Source organism: Haliaeetus albicilla, chromosome 24 (genome assembly GCF_947461875.1).
Source record: "Haliaeetus albicilla chromosome 24, bHalAlb1.1, whole genome shotgun sequence".
In the NCBI taxonomy this organism is placed as follows: Eukaryota; Metazoa; Chordata; class Aves; order Accipitriformes; family Accipitridae; genus Haliaeetus; species Haliaeetus albicilla.
Genome location: NC_091506.1, coordinates 23,615,326 through 23,633,494, shown reverse-complemented (window position 1 = coordinate 23,633,494; position 18,169 = coordinate 23,615,326). Strand labels below are relative to the sequence as shown.

The 18,169-nt window shown below is 37.6% G+C and overlaps 1 long non-coding RNA gene across 1 annotated transcript; it reads right to left on the bottom strand.

The window, feature by feature from the left end:
* Positions 1-9,966: 9,966 nt before the first annotated feature.
* Positions 9,967-18,153, bottom strand: LOC138681820 (uncharacterized). The gene is made up of 3 exons (XR_011322022.1): positions 18,048-18,153; positions 17,323-17,467; positions 9,967-11,424 (listed from the first exon to the last, which is right to left on the bottom strand). It is a non-coding gene; the product is annotated as an uncharacterized lncRNA (long non-coding RNA).
* Positions 18,154-18,169: the final 16 nt, after the last annotated feature.

The window sequence follows — 18,169 nt, the reverse complement described above, 5'->3', positions numbered from 1 at the left end:
CATTACATGAGCTTCTACAGAAATTTTAATTAGTGTTTTTCAATCAGAAAATAATATTTTGAGAGCCTGTGCTACTTTAATCTCTTTGATCCTGAGGGCTTTGATCTGCCATGTAGTGACATGATGGAGATCAGGCATTTACTTCCATGGTGGGTTGAAAATGTGAAATTATTGATTCCTGTAATCCAGTGGAGCAGAAAAAGGTCTGTGCTTTTTATAGCTCAGAAACATACACTTTTCTTCCCTTCCTGTTGCTCAGAGCAGCTGGAAATGCAAGGCCTGAATATTCCTTAAAGATATCATTATTCTCGTCATAGTCTTATCTTCACTTTTATTAGCCTAAATCCTTCTCCCTCACTGAATTACATCTAACTGAAATCCTCAGTTTTTAAAACAATGGAGCATGATACCACTAACCACCACTTTGTGCCTTCAGTGTCATGCGATTTTCAAAATGAGAGATGTAGGCTATTGCAACAGAATTCAGATTATACAAATCCCAGCAAGGGTTTATTCAAAATAGACTTTAAATAGCCTTTTCAAATTCCCTAGAGGGACCCCAGCTTAATGCTTTGAGCCGACGACCAGTGAAGGAAGCCATAAGACTTGATTTACTCTCATACACTGTAAACATCTGCAAGTCAATATCAAAATGGAGAAAATTGTATTTAGTACAATGAGGTGCCTTCTGAAGCAAGAAAAGTTTTCAAACAAGCGATTCATTTGCAGGTCCCTTCAGAGGTGCAGCTAGCTACTTAACCGGGTGAACATGAACACAGGAGAGAAACACAGTTAAGTTAATTAATAACACATTCTTTATTACCTCAGATTTGTCTCCAAATTAATTTGCATCCATTCTCCCAGAGCATATTTATAAATGTATGTATGGCATATAGTTTTGTAATTTCATTGCCAATTACAGAGACAACCTGAAGTCTAGTACTCTGTTACCTATCAAAATAAACAAGGTTGTGTATAACATGTACAGTTTTCATAATATTCAGTCCTAAGAACAACCAGATACACAAAACCTGTTTTCATTTAATAATTAGCATGTTCAGCTGAGCATGTGTAGTTGATATTTCCTCTATTCTGATTTTTAAGTGCTTTGACGATATGAGTGATATTTAGTCTGTTTATAATACGCAAGAGAGAGGCAAAGTAAAACACAAATTTCTGTCCTGCATTTTCCAAGTACATTCAATAGAAATACATTTAGACATCTGTTACTCAGCTGGTGGTAAAAGTGTAATAAACATTGGCAAAATGTTGAAAAGTGTATTATTCCTTATACTACCAGGAAAAGATTAAATCTCAAATTTCAGGACATCTTTTTGTTTCTGATGACCTCATGCACCTTTCCCATTAACAAGGTAACAATTGCTACAATTTTCTGTGCAACAATTGTAACAACTTCCTAGTAATTAGTATTGGTACTTAATCAAATTGGGGGTGGAGGGGTGGGGAAGGAAATGCAGTTTTACAGAATATTTCTGAAGATACCGGTAAGTTGAAAAGAGAATTCCTACTGGAATAAAGTCTAGGAAGGGACTAAAACGTCCAGTCCAACAGTCTCACGAGAAAAGATGAATCAGAATCATTGATATGCCTTTATATACACATTGCACATTTCTTACACATTCCTTAGAAAAGGTACCGTACAAGAAGTAAGGACATTCAAGCTTACGCTGGAAAACAAATACATGTGAAAGTTCAAGTTCCCTTGAAAAAAATCTTCTCTAAAAAGATAAGTTAATATAGAAATCTGGTTTAAATATATAGGACAATTATATTTGACTATTACTTTGTTACAGGTTAAAGCCAAGCACATAAAGCATAACCAGGAGCATGAATTTTCTGCTACCAGCAGCACAATTACCATTTGCAACGACTAGGAACACCTGTACTGTCCCAGGAGAAGTCAGGGGTTCAGTGAAGGAACTGAGGTGTGGCTTGGGCTTGTGGGAAAATTCATCATGACACAAAACATACTTGAAACATTTCCAATTCCATTATCCCTTTTCAATATTTTCATATTTCTCTACTAGTTTTAGATTCATAAATTGCAACGTAGCAATGCCTCAAGAGACAGCCTGAAGGAATTTCAATATCAATATTCACCTGAGCACAGTCAAGAAAAGCGAAGGAACTACAACAATACGAACCATTACTAAACAACCTGGCTTTGTTCCAGGCTTTGTAAGTTTGATAAGCTCAGAACTATTCAGAAACTCTCCTTCAGAGTCAAAGGCCTTCAGATGAAATTCCTCGCCGGCACCATGAGGTGTTTCCACCTTGAGATAGGGATGTCTTGCGATAACTAGGTTGGACATTTTATTTGTTCTCAGATATCACGGCACAACTTAGAGGTGAATTATCAGATAATTGGCACTCAAACTGTATTAGGCATGATGAATTAATATCAACGTTTTGTATAATTTCTTTTAGCAAACAAGCAGCTAGTACAATCCAGCTCCTTACATCTGGCATTACTAAATAGATGTTTCAGTTGCTGAATGATGATGTAATGATCACAAAAAGAAAGACATGGTAAAATGTAGTTGAATAAGGCCATGCAGCTTCCGAGATAATTGCCCTACACCACTGCATTCAGGCAGACTGTGGGTATTGAAGGAAAGAACTAAACTATTACATGAAGCATTTCAAAATGAAAGTGGCATACATGGAAGGATGCTAGGGATATTCAGGATTTATTTTTAAGGGTGAAGAACACTCCTTTGAGTCATGGTGATCAAATTCCCTAAGGAACTTCCCAATGGTATTTTTAAATCCATTTTTCAGTCACTTTAAGCAACATTTTAAAAAAATGGACTTAATTACTATTAATCCAGAATTGGATATACTGCTCACAGAAATCAGAGGGAGTAGACAGGACTCTGCAACAGTGCTTGCTCTGCTTCATACCCAGGAACTCTTAAGGAAGCCAGAAACCTATGAAGTGAAGATAAACCCTACCAGCAAGAAAATAAAGTGCCAAAGGAGAGCCTGCATTGGCTCTGTGTAGCTACAGCACGACTCTGGGGTGCTCTTGTGCGTGGCCAGAGGAGCTGCCAGCCAGAAACTACCCAAAATCTAGTTGTGACAAATATTGCTGCATCACACTCCCACATCTGGGATGTGATCGGTGTTTATTTTCTCTAGAAGAAAATAACATTTCTTAGTTGTATTGCAATAAAAATTCCTACTGGTGAAGAACCATAAGAGATATATATGCATATATTTATATATAAAAAGGTAGCAGAAGTAATATGGGAACAAAGATACACTTAGTGCACCGTGGTGCAATCCCAGTTTAAGAAATACTTGCTTTTTAGAAAGTATCAAAGCCAGGGATCCTTCATAATGTCTGCACAGAGGAAGAGAATTTCAGAAGATGACTCCTTCTGCTTTCCCTCACCATCTTCCATATGACTAACACTTACAATCAGAGCAAAACAAAAACACGTTTTTCAACTGTCTCAGCAAAACTCCTCTTAATGTGTAAGGAGCAGCTCATTTCTTATTTTTATTCCACAGGAAGTTACTTTGACAAAGATGTGCTGATCACACAACGTGATAGTAATAAACCTCCCTCATTTCTAAGACTAATAGGCTGCTTATCAGTTGAAGTATGTCAATGACCAGAAATCAGCACCCTTCTCATTCAGCTACTGTGATTACACCAATTCTTGTATTAGTGCTGCATTAATTGCAGCTTATATCATCTTGATTTGGGGGGTGTGGTGATTTAAAGCAGCAGTAGGGGGTGGAGCCTTTTCTTACTTCCCTCAGGGTCAGAAAAGCTGGGAAAAATCACTGAAACAACAGGTCAGGTAATTCATCTCCCTGCCTGCTGACCTGCTGCACGTCGCAGGCTTCCATTTCTTCTTCCCGCTCAGTCCTTCTCTCTACTACAGTGAACCTCTTGAGACTATTTCCTGCTCTCTCAAGTTTAACTATTATTTTTTTCTTATGAAATAAGGGATTAACTTCAAGGTGAGTAAGTTCTGTTGGGTCAGCCTAGTCTTTTCTAGTCCTTCAAGTTAAAATTGTTTACCTTTGTAAAATTCATACATCCTTGGGTTATATGGCTACTATGAGGGAGACAAAATCTCCTATTTGGGACTTGGCAGAGCTCCCAGGAGTCTGCATGTTCCTATCTATGTAAAAAAACCCAACTGCTATGGCTGAATATGGTGAACCAAAATATGCAATGAAGTTTATTCTTTCTGGGCTCTCCCCATTTGAGAGCAGTATTAACCTTGCTTCTGAAACTGAGTTCTTAATAATTAGGACTAAGGGTTTCATCAAATGCTTGCTAAAATAATGTGCTGTTTAGGGGGTGCCTGAGGTTGGCACTCTGTGGTTGGCATTACAGAATTGTTTATACATAAAATTAACAAAAGTAAAATCTAAACATATCAGTGTCGGAAATCCTTGAGTACACCCCTAAACTAGGGCATTTCAAATGAGTAGTTGTAAATTGTGCATCTGTGGCTCAGTCGTCCACCAGTGTATTTAGTATTCTTAATACCACTACTCCTATAATTATGACTAATATAACTTTTCTGGCTTGCAGAAATGTTGAGGAGATCTGTTCGCTAGTGGTGGCTCTTGGATGGGTAGATGTGACAGAAAAGAAAATTAATTACTCTTCTCCAGAGCATGGTTTGAATCATGTGCAGTAGATAAGGTTTCAGGGCACATGCTTGAATAATGAGGAGAAAACAAAATAGCTAAGTATCATCCTTTCTGTGCCCTTGAGTAGAGCAGGGGTTCTTCTGAAAGGTGCCTGTCCATATACCAGCACTGTTTGGACAGGTAACTAGAGATTGTAAAATCCTACATGTGAAAAAAGAGGCGTATTAAGTTTGCCCAAGTAATCTTATTTTGGTATTTCCTAACTTTTCAGTGTTTGTGTTTTGGGGTTTTTTTATAATTTTTAGCATATTTTAATCTGAACTTGTCTCTATGTTTTGTAACAGCCTGTCTTCTGGCAAGCTATTATTGGTTTATTTGAATATTTTTATGACTAAACAGTGGCATTTGGTGAAAAAGCAAACAAACTAAATAGTGGGGGTTTTTTCCCTGAATGGATTACCTTCCTTATATAACCCAATATTCCCTTCTCCACAGTGCAAAACTAACCCAAATTGGAAGCCACCTTCCATATAAGCCCAGCTGAACAGTTGCAGTATGTTTCATTCATTTAAATTGTCAAGACAACTAAGCCTTTGGGGAGGCGCCTTCTTCATACTTTCAAATGTGTTTAAGATGAAGGCCAGAGGCATGAGATCAGTCATCAGATTACTTATATTCCCCTGTAAATGCTCCTGGCAGCGCAATATGCTTTGGGTTTCACTATGCTTCATCTTTCCCTCTTCCTGGAGCACTTGTACAGAGCTGATTGACTAGCAGTGATGTAGTCAAGGATAGGTACTGTTTATCCCTTTCTAATTCTGGCAACATACATGCTAATTTGACCTCTCTAGAGAATGTTCCTCCTTCCCGGTGTCTGCCTTGGAACACTGAGGAGTTTACCCACTTTGTCAATTATTAGACAGTCACATTTGTCTGCTCTTTCTATAAACCAGGACACAAGGGATAGCTGGGAGAAAGGGAAGGAGGAAAAGGGGTGAAGGACAGTTCCATGTAAATGCAAAACTTTGGGGTCCTTCTGTTTTTCAGTATCAGATATATAAGCTGTTGGTTCATTAATCAAAAAGTAAATTCTTACACTTCACAGAAAGCTAAATTTCAGCAAAAGTATATCTGTTTATTTCAACTGCATTACTAAGCCAAGTATGTAATACCCATTTCTAATACCACAGCGAAAATGTAATTAACATTATTCATTCATTATCAATGTAGGCTAGTGCACTGGGGATTTGCTCTGTTATCAGGCAAAAAGGCAACAGAGATGAAGAGTAAATGATGAACTGCAGCAAAATGCAAACATGTAATGTATGTAAGTATATAATTGGATATATTCAATAGCCAGGTATAAATTCAGATCACCAGCCTGAACTAGAAGTCCTGGCTTGCAGGGCAGATAAGCTTCTTTTGGGAATGATGCATTGTCTCTAATGTGTTAAAAGATAGACTTCTGAAAATTTTTCATTTAAGTAGAGAAAACATTAAAACCCATCTGTTTTCTGCTTGTCAATTCATTACAGTTCCCTCTGAAAGAAAAGTAGATTTATCTAGTTCAAAAGATAACTTGCTTGGCCTTCTAAGGCATCAAAGTTTTTCTTTGACTTTGGTCTCTACACACACCAACCCAGTGTCAGTGGAAAGGAACGTAGAGTCTATAGCAGGATTCGGGACAGTTATTTCCAAAATGCCAACATTGCAAAATGGAAGCAAATGTGAACTCCAGGCCATATATGCACTTCAGATACCCTCATCTCACAAATCTGGATCAATTTATAGCAAAAGATGCAATTTAAATATAACAATTCAGAGGGCAGGCAGTGTACAAGGATAAGTATATGCATAAATCTGCTGAGGGGCAGAGCACCTGTAATTATAATGATGCATTTTTTAAAGACTTTGGAAAGTCAATAAAATATTTAGATCCTTTACAGAGAGTTTTTGCACTGAAGGAGTATCTTGTCCTCTGCTGAATTGTTTTTAATTAAATTATGTCCTTTACAAGAAGATCTAGGATAAAGAAGAGCATAGTGAAGTGACTGAGATATTACTTAATATTTGAATTCTGAAGCAAATGTTGTTTTTTGCAAATATAGTACTTGCACACACACATAGTCCTGCAATATAGCTCATCTGTTTAGTTCATTGCAAGGTGAAAATCAGGCATAAGTTGGAAGGAAAAAATCTTTACGGAGCTTTCAGCATAATTTTTTTAGTGGAATAGAATTACAGTCCCTAAAGCTAAGCAGATGCAAGATGAGATCAGAAAGAAAACTCCATGAAGGTCAAAGAGAATGCGTTCTGCACTCACGAAAACAAAGTACATCTTACTACAAAGCTATAGAATACATAGTGTATTTTTTCTTTTAATTTAAAAATTAGGGCTATTCATTATTCTATACAGAAAAATATCATTTGTCTTCTGTTTTTCACCAAGTGCTTTTCAATTTGAAGGAGTCATTTGATTGTAATTAAGCCAAATGTTAGTGAATAATTCACCACCTTTTTCCTTCATCCTGTCTTATTAATTAGTTAGAGCCAAAAGGCTCAAACTTTCAAATAATAACAAATCTTTATTCAAATAATTGGTAATAATCAAAGACTCAAAGCTGTTACAGTGGTCAGTTATGAACAAAGAAGATTGTGAAATGAGAACTAATAAGTGAAAAATTAATTTTTCATCAACTTAAATATTTCCAAAACCGTAGGTCTTCATACAATGTACTATTGGGAATCTCTGTGTAATTTCATTTGACAAACACAGAACTAAAATTGGCATCCTTGCAATTAATTTATGCTATTGCATAAAAATACGGGGAGAATAATTCACAAGGAGAAATTACATGCTGCAGAGTTGCTTTAATTTTTTTTCCTCTTTCTATGAATTATGTCAGATACCTACGTATATAAAACAGCATGGCACTTTTGGGGGCTTTTACAATCTGAAACACTTAAAGAATTTTACAAATTTTAAGTAGAACTCTGTGATTGTAAAATAAGCCAATATGGGGCTATATGGAGATTCTTCTAATTTTATTCATGTGTTTCACACAGCTTGTTGCAAAACTCTTACCTGAGAAAAGTAAGAAAAAATGTTGGTCTGCTGTTACTAAAATGAGAAAAAAATTAAAATTGTTTGAAAACCTGTTGACAAACACCCTTCTGTGGTTTCAGTTCTGGGTTACTGCCACAACTACAAAGGACTGTTTAGCAATTCCATTAGAGAAAAGTTAAAAATTGAAATTTCATGCTGCAACAGAGTTCATCTAACAAAAATATTTAGTCTTGTAGGATTGCTGTTGCTTACAGTGAAACTAACCTTGGCTCTATCCTCAGCATGTGTAATGCTAGTGAACTTCTTATAAATTGATCTTCCTGTCTCTTTAACTCCCAATTAGTATGCTTGTTATGCAGAGAACTGATCTGAGGTAGTAAGAACTTACTCAAAAGAAACCAAAACCAATAACAAAAGCAAATGGGCGAAAGAGAATACAAATGCGTCTCCAGGATTCCAAGAGGAAACATTTATAAAGAACATCAAAAATGGTGTCACCAAGATGGCAGCTAGTAAGGAAAAATAAAATGGAAGATTGATTTTGATGTTCTCAGTGTGATCATAAATGAATAAAAGTAGACTGATGACATCTTGTAAAGAGCAGATCTTCTCTTGATAAATCAACAGAAGTACATTCAAGAGAGTATCGCCAAACAGCACTGAGCTTGATAATGAAAAGCAAAAGGAGGCAAACTATCTTCACAGGTTCCTACACAAACCAGCATGTGTTATAACAATGGGCTTCCAGCTTCTTGCATCAGAAACAAAATAGACTTGAAGGTGGATTTAGGAATTATTAGAGACACAGCCCTCTCTTGTCATATCTCATGTGAGATGGAATGATCCTAGCTTCTTGTAAAGTTTAAAGTAAAGCTGGAACTAATATTTTTCCACTGTATTGTGGGTCTTTTCTATGCTATTATTTTGTATTACAACACCTTATTTAGATTTTGACTGCTGCTGGGCATTGAGAAGAGTTTTTAATTGTGCTGGGTGCTCTTTTTCCCTTAGCAGTTAGCTGTAAGTTAGAACAGGGCCATGCGCACAAGCAGTTCAGATTTTTCATTCTAACGTGCTCTACCCTACATTTGTCAATGTCTGAATTTCATCAACCGTTATGCTGCCAATTTGTCTAGTTCTGTTTCCGTGAAGTTCATCACAGCCTTCTCTTACAAAGACTTACACTAAGTAATTTTGTCATCTGCAAATCCTGCTGACCTCATTTTTTCTGTGCTACCCCTCATTTCTGCCTTTCTGGATAATTAATGAATTTATTAAATACTAACTACAGTACAGATCCTTTGGACATAGTAATATTAACCTCTGCTGAATTGAAAACTGACAGACTAATGAATTAAATTCTCCACATAAGAACAACAGTGTTGACAGTGAAAATCAAGATGACTTGTGATTTATCCCTAATCTGAAGGAAAAACCAAAACCAAACCAAAAAACCCAACTACCCAAAACTCTGCAAGTACAAGCACCTGCAATTTCCACTGACTTTTATGGGACTTGAGAAAAAAACAGGCTTGTTAGGAAAAATACAAAACCAATTAAAAAAAGAGGAAATACCGCCTCCATATACCTGTTTCACTTGCTGTTTACAGAATCATTGAGCTATCAAACAGTACCTTAAGCATTTTTTCCCCTACAAAATTGTTAAAAGTGCCTTGGCTAGAATATCCTTGGAATGTCAAAACTTGTGTAGGTATTCAATCCAGAGAGGACAAGGTATAGAATTTATAGCTAATCAAGCCTACAGTAAAAGATGAACAAAAATGAACTAAACTGATGACTACCTTAGCTATAATCATGTTGGCAGGACATGCTCCCTTGTCAAAGTAATTTAGGTTTTTCTAGATATCAGAAAATTTCTCACATTTCTCTGACACTTTGATACAGTATCTGTAGCAGACATTTCTGTAAGCAAAAACTATATTTGGAACAAACAGCACCAAGCCACACAAAGAAAGGCAGTTTCTTTGTGTTCTGCCATTGTTATAAAAATTAATGTATTAAAACTTAGATGTGTTATAAACATCAGCAGAACATCTAGTTATTTCTGAAACTATCATACTTCAGCATGTACAAAACTGTGTAATTTATACAGCAGCTTTAAAATATGCTAATTAGTGTCTTCCAGATACAAATCCTGTTGTTTGAACTTTGTACCAAAGAAGGCCTAGAAGAATAATGCAAAAATACTAATGAATATTCACATGCTCTTGAAATGAACCTCCTTCATTCATGAACATTTTGAGACATCAAATTTTATTAGCACAAATGTTCACAAAAAGTATACAGCTGTAATAATGCATTTAAATTATCAACATTTTAATAACCTGTATTACTGAGCTAATAGGCCTTTTCACAGGAAGCCACTGGGAGATGTGCCTTGTCTTACTAAAGTTTTCAATATAGGTTCTAGTCAAAGCAAATTCCTTTACTTAAGGAGTTTACAAAGTGTTTACAAAGTGCCTGAAGGCAGATACAGGTTCCTAATGTGTGATGCTGAGAAAATTCTGTTAAAGTTTAAAAAAAAAAAAATGGAGCATTCTGCCTTTTAAGTCCTATTGGATGCTATCTGCATAATTAGGTACACACTCACATTTAATCATCTGGATCGCCAACTTTAGAAACTAAGACCCAATCTCAAAGATAAATTAGGGGCCTAAACCTAAGTGAAGGTCATTGTAACCAGACTAGCCTATAGTTTCAGTGGTCATGCCAGAGTAGGGCAGCATTCAGCGTGTCCTAATTCTTCTCCATATATCCACCATGGCAATTTAGATGTTTGTTGTTCAGCGGAACACTGGGCCACATCATACAGTCAGATTTACTGTACTCAGATCTGTATAGGAGATTTTAGCATGCGCAGTGGCTGCGTGCAAGATTTTCAGGGTCCCAGCAAGAGCTAATGCTACTGTCCTGTCTGAAGAAAGTCCTAGTCAGCCTCCAAATTTCACCCAAATCACATTTCCAGACATGATACAGGCCACTTGGCAAACCCAAATATATAGTAGACTGGGAAGGTGCTTGGTATGTTAGACGGGGACATTCATTGTGAAGAATGGAATTTCTAGCATAATCTCAGATTTCTTTCATGGGTTTTAGTTGCATGTCTGCAAAATGGGGATAATGGGCAGCTGTGAAGACACATTAATTAAATACCTGTGAAGCACGCTGTACCAGTGGTAAAGTGGCAGTGTAAGACGCAGGACAGAAAGGGCAGAAGTGAAAATGAGGCTTGCATGTAACTAGGATGAGTCAGAGTCAACACAGAAACAAAAATCAAAATAGGAAAAAGGTGTATGCACTTAGAGATGGCTGCAAGCAGCAAACTTCAGACCTCGGTTTCAAAGGCCATGGAGTTTAGCTTGCTGCGTCATACTTTGCTAGCCTGGGTACAATTTTACTCATGCAAGCTGTCTCTGTGTTGCTGGGACTAGACCTTGTTTTGCCAAGATTCTGAAAGTATTTTTTTTTTAAAAAGAGACCTTTAAAATCTCTGTCCAGTGCCTCACTATCTGCAGTGAATTTGTCTCAGTGACACTGTATTTAACTTTATTTGTCACAATCTCATGAGTGATATGAGTTTGCAAACTCATATCGAAGATAACTTTTTTGCTTCAGGAATGGTATCTTTTTTCAATGTTGAATATTCCATCCCCAGGGTAACTTGACTGGTAGGTGGCCTACCTGGCACAGTGACCCTGAAAGGAATTAAGGAGACAAAATAGAAATCAGTTCACTTCAGTGCAATGTGTACATGATACGTTATATTCTGTTGTGCATTGCAGCACATCCTGCTTTTCTACTAACATTCTACTGCAGTAAGTGACATCTCCATTGGAAGGACTCATTATACACATAGCAGAATTTGTGTTAGGTTTCTTCAAGGTCAGCAAGAGGTGCTGAATTTGTTGTACTTCTGTATATATTAGAGTGGAAAAAATAGAATTTATTTTGAATACAAATTTTCAATTTTACAGTTGAAATGCATACTATGTACTGCCAGTATACATGGAGAAATACAGAGGAAGTCTGACAGTCTTGCTGGGTAGGTACAGAAGCCCTCTAGATCATTGTCAGTGCTGAGATAAGTGAGGTCAGACTACTGCAGGAAAAGAATGGGAAAAATAGAAAAGGTGATGGAATTTTATAAATTGTCCCATGTTGGTGTTTAAAGCATAGAAAATAACAAACCAATTCAGAACAGTGTTAATGTTTAAAAAGACTCAGAATTATTGTACTTGATTGCCCACTTAAAATTTCTGAGGTGTACATGCCATAACTTGCAACCAAGTAACCTTGGAACGATCTCAATTCACTTTCCTTAGTACTAAGTCACTAAACATATTCACATGCCTATTTATAAATTGTATTAATTATTTTCAAAATTTAAGACTACTGTGTTTTCCTAAATTTCCCTGATGTATTTAAAGCACAAACAAAGGTTGGGATTTTTGTTTGTTTGTTACTTGTCTCGTCTTGTGAATTCTCATCACTCATACATTCATTCAGTTGTTCAGTGAATAGCTCATTAATATGATTTCTATCTGTGTATAAAGGCACATGGCAAGACCACAGTTATGTAACTGTTTGAAAAGACAGCTATAAATAACCTACTTTAATAACCATAAATTTACATTAGAAAGGTAGATAAACTCTGAAGTGAAAAACGTTTATTTTTATCTGATGTTACTGTTTCATAATCTCCGTGTTATCAGATTCATCCTGAATAATTTAGTAAGGTCTTGGGGCTTTAGACCATCTGGGAAAGTCTTGCATATCAAATGGATTTATATGATAGGAACAGAGATTTAAAAAGGGCTACATTTCCCTTTTGGGACTGAGTCTTACTTACCTGGTACACATTCAAAAACTCCCGGTGACATCCCTAGCAGATTAGACTATGCAGAGAATGGCAGGTTTGGCCCTTATTTTACTGATTTTCTAAACACAAGTTCTCCTTTCTGAATACTCTGAAGGAAATCAACCTTGATGGAATTTTAAATTTTCCTTCCTTATTACCATTAACTGGCTGCCTTAATTTTGGATATTTACTGAATTTATGCCTTCCTTTGGCCAAAAATCTTCTCTTGGAAGGAAAATACTGGCAGGCATAACCAAAGTGTTCAGTTTTATAGTTGCTATCAATCTATCATTATCTCTGTAGAGAATGGTTGTAAGACTGAGAGGATGTTCTCATAAAATCTTCAATAGGCGTATGAAGATACAGAAAGTCTAATACAGTAAATTGAACATGATAACTCTACTAGTAGAGAAAGTGATAAAGAAATAATCGAAAAAGGAATGTTGTTTTATGTACCCTCTAAGTCTACGATACCTATTTTAAAGTAATGAAGTGTAATGCCCCCTCTTACAATTAGATCTCCATAGGTAGGCAGGAGCAGCTGAACAGAGACATAATGCAGAGGCAGGAACCTATCCCATGCATTTCTGGCAGCAGGATCAATGCCTAATTAATGAGTTTTGCCAGTCAAGCTTAACAGTTGTATGTATGTAAGATCTTCCATTTAATTTTTAAATAATGGATGGCTATAATCACATACTCAAAGACAATTATCTGTGAACTACTAATTCCCATGAGCCTTTTGCTAGTACTAAGGGACACCAGTTGTAATCTTGTTCCTCTGTTGACTGTGTTCTACAGTACCTTTTCATATATTGGACTACTTTAAATATCTCTTTGACTGATGTTTCTTTGGTGGAGATATTTTTGCAAGGCTCTGCAGCTATGAGGATGAAACCAGACAGCAAACTAAGCAGAAGAAAAGCACAGCAATGAAAGCCATAGAGCTGGTCAGCCAGCAAATACACATAAAGCACTGTACTTTGAGATCAGCGATGGGTAAGACAGACACAAAGGGGGCTGCTGAAGTGTTATAAGATGCGGCCTGATAAGGAGGAAGGAAACTGACCATCCTTCCCAGTAATTTTTGCAGGATACTTTTTTATTCTTCACCTTAAACACAGACAACATTAGACAAAAAAACGTCCATCACTGTTATCCTCACCTTAAGTTACTATTCCCAGACCACTTTCTTTCTCCAAGTCTATTAACCTGCCCTTTTCGTCTCCTACTCAGCCTGGTGTAGGCAACTCCCCATCTCTTCTCAACCAGAGCTTCATCCCTGGAGGAACAGTCTTTTCATTAAACGTGTTACTCTTATCTGTCAGTTGCTCTTTAGACTTTAAATCAAATATTATTTTATTTGAGAGGTTCATGAGTGTGATAGCACAGAATATTTTTCATCGTTCTGCTGTGTGACCCCTGATTCTTCCAGTTTAATGAAACTGTTCTTAAAATTAAATTGTACACAATGCATTTAGCTGCTGATACTACACAGAGCCAGCCCTATACTGTTACACGAGTATAGACATACCTACAAGGGTTATGGTTGGAACTGTTTTGAGTTAGTTTGACCCAGTACACTTTAAAATAATCTTCCACACCTCATTGCCTTATCATTTTGCTGAAATTTCACTTTCTGAGTTGCAATTATTCAGAGTTGGGGTTTTTAGGGGGGTTGGGTTGTGTTTTGGTTTGGGGTTTTTGTTTGTTTGTTTTTTGTAGAGGAGCGTTTTTAAAGATTTTAAATTATTCAGACATGTTAAAATATGAAATGCCTGAAAATAAAGTCTGGTGTTCCTTGGCGAGATGGTTTTAGTAACCTTTTTTTTCTAGAGAATGAACTCTAGAATCTGAGATTTTCTTCATTCAAAATTTGTCAGAGACTCAGCCCTCAATCCAGGAAAGCACGTATGCAGAACCGTAATATTAGATACATGCTTAGTACTTGTATCAAGTTGGTTTAGCCTTCCTGAACATGATGAGCCCTGCAAGTTCTTGTACTGCCGAAAGACGAGACACACATATTGTATACCCTTGAGACCTGAGGGCTGGGGAAGCATTGAGGCAATTCAAAGGGAAGACAGGCAAACAGGCACCATCATCATCACTGTGCCATTCAAATACTCTCTTTTTTTGAACAAGGATTTAAAATTATGTCACTGTGAGCAGAAGATCACCTCACAATATACTGATACAGGTTTCTTCTAGCTTTATAAAAAAATCTCTCTCCACCAGAAATTGATTAATTTAAAAGATTTAGTCCAAGTATGTCTCCTTACTTCCTTGGGAGTGTTTTCAGATCTTCAGACCAACCAAATGAGTTTGTAAAATCTTTCAGTAATTCTCCCCCTTTTATTTTTGTATTTCACTAGAAATATTATCAGCACCTGGTGTTTTGTTATTTACTGCGTGTATTTTGATTGCCTCTTAAATCTCTTTAAAACGTAATTCTTCCACTAATGGCTCAGCTGCTTGGAGAATAACCATTTATTGTTCGCCTTTATCCCTCTCACAACTAAGCAGCTCATTAAAGTACTCCCTCTATCGTTCTATAATTGCATTCTTTGTGACTAAGAAATTTCCATTTTTGTCCTTTATCAGACTTACTCAGGTGTACATTGATATGCGTGTAAAATTATCTCATATTCCTAATATGTCTATCCTGTTCCTATTCTCAGCTAACCACCCCACTGACCGGAGGTATTTTTACATTCTTTGCACTGTCATTTTAGTGTGAGAAAGGATGTGCTGACTCCATACTGGTCTCATCACTGCAGTATGGAAAGAGAAAGTAGAGCACTGCAGCAACTATGCTAAGTCAACCCATGATTTTAGTGACTTCTCACAGAGAATGCAGCTACACTGTCTGCCTCCTAGCCTACTCTTCTCTGTCCAAAATAGTCTTTAATGCTAATGCAGTGCTGCAATGCATGACTTTCAATTTAAGCAAGCAGAAAATTTGCTTCATAATTTTACGGTGTAACAGGAACTGCAGAGTTGCTCATCAATGTCTCCTGCCTTATTCTACTCTTACAATTGCTTAGTATGCTTTTGAGATATGTCAGACATTTAATTGCTGTACTTAACTGTCATGTTTCATCAATAAGCTTTAAGGTCCTAAGCTCACTTTGCTGTTCCTTTTGAAAATCACTCAAGTCTAAGAAGTATTTGAGAACAACAATAATTTTCCAGTAATGCACTGAATACTCATCACCATACACTGCTGATGAAAGAAAGTAAAGACATATTGAGATTGCAAAACCTACTTTTAAAAGCTAGGAAGCACTGGGATACAGACATTTCCTCACCTCATTCACAGCACAGGATGCAAGGTACTCACTAGCTACTTCTTATCTACTCAGTTGTAATTATATTAACCGTAAACATATTGTACTGATTTAGTCATGGGCTGTTTTGTCACATCCCTCCTTAATATATAAGTCTTCACTGAACTTATCTTCATAATATGCCTATGAAGGAAGATTACAGACTGACTGACACTAAGAGTAAAGAAAAAAACCCCCAACACTGTATTTTGGGGAGCAATTTAAGGCGTAGTGGCTTGATTTGCCAGAGGTTTTAATACCATAGATCTTTCTGGGCCCAGCTCCCAGTGACTTAAATTGCAGCTGTAAAGTTCAGCTCTTCTCTAAATCAGACCACACAATTTCAAGATGTGCATTCAGAAAATGAGTAATATACAAAGAGAAGCTGCAGTGAGAAGTGAACTGTCCAGCAGCACACAGTCCTCTGGGATAGAAATGGAATAGCCTTGCTGAGGTACTGATAAATAAAACACTAGCTGAATAAATATTGAAAAAAAAAACCCCAAAACACCTCATAGGTAAATAAAAAGTCCTGTATAAGTTTACTTACTTAGAATAGATGAGAACTGGTTAACTTCTACCCTACCTAAATTAGACCTGGGTGAACTTTCAGGTGGCGTCCCCGGACAGCATCTGATCTTCCTGGGCAGAATTTAACTACCTTAATTCCAAGATGATTGTCCCTTCTTAAAACCCCTTTTCTTGCTGCATATACATACCGTCCCTCTGTTGTAGGTAAGAACAGGCAGATCTTCCCACACAATAACTTCATTCACTAAATAGCTTTGATTAATTCCAGGAGCGTGACCTTTCCCATGCACCATGAATGGTGAAGAGATCCTACCATTAAACGTACGTTGAAATGATGATACATATGAATGCATACTGACAACAAGGACAAATTAAGATTGCAGTACCAGCCTGACTTTCCACTTAAAAAATATAATGGTCTTTCGAGAGTACTTTCAGGTGTGTTCAGTTTCTAAAAATGCAAATTATTAAATACACAGAAATTCCATCTTACGGAATCGTGTTTATCCCTACATAAATCACCAGTTCATTTAAGTCTTCAGCAAAAACATCCGTAACAAAGTGAACTGAGTAAGACAATGCCACCCTCAACAAAGTCCAATCACCACCAGGAGGTAAAATATACATTTTGCAATATGTTTACAAAATATAGCGGGGGGGGGGATCAGATTGAGACTTGTGATTCCTGAATTCCATTCCAGGATCTGAACACACTTAAATGATCACAGATCTGTCAGTGATGGTTAAAACTTCCATCCTTTTTCTTCTTCTTCCTACATTGTCCTATTTCCCATACTGTTCCACCATGCTTTTGCGCAATACACAGGAAAAGGTCAAGCTCGCGTTAGGCTGGCTGATGAAATCTGGCTACTTACTGTGCTCCTTGGAGGAGCTCCAAGCGGCTCAGACCAAGACTGCTTGTGGTATTCACCTGGTTTGCAGAGTTCACGTACCACCAAGTTCCTTGTCTTGACTCCTTTACCTTTTTCTGCACTTTGGTCTGCCTACCATTTTTTTTCCCTAGGACACAGAGTACAGGAGAATAAGTCTTCTTACTTGAAGGGTATAAGGATATAGAAAATCGGTGTTTTTATAACAACAGAACTGTTGCTTCGCTTAGCTGTTAGCATCACTGTATGTACCGTAACGTGCACACTGGAAGAGTATAGTATGCAATGTAATACCTGTATCCTCGATGGATTTTTTTTAAGGGTTTTTCTAATCCATAGGATTTAGGCTTTAATCCATTTAGGTTGTTGGGGTTTTTTTTAATCCATAGGTCCTATTTTTAAAAACCGACACCTCATCCCACTCTGCCTTCAGCAGGGCTCGTGGAAGGTGCTGTCCGGGGCGAGGTGAAGACGCGCCACGGTCTTCGCCCCACGTCCCCAGTGGGGTGAAAACACCACATGCTCCGTTTGTAACCAACTCGAGGCGACCTGCTGAGGCGGCCGCGGCGACAAAGCCCCATCCAAGCCGCAACCCTCAGGTCTGTCCCCTTCGGATCCCGCCTGAAGAAAACCCACCTCCCTCCCCAGCTGCTCAAGCCGCTTTCCGACACGCTCCCACCCCCACAGGAGCCCCTTTTAGCCGCCAAAACCCGGCCGCAGTTGAACTTGGCGGACGTCCCTCGCCTCGACCGCGGCGCTCGCTCCCCGCTTTGGCGCCACTAGAAATTACCTCAGGGAAGGCGGCGCGGCCCCGGGGGGCGGAGGGGGCGAG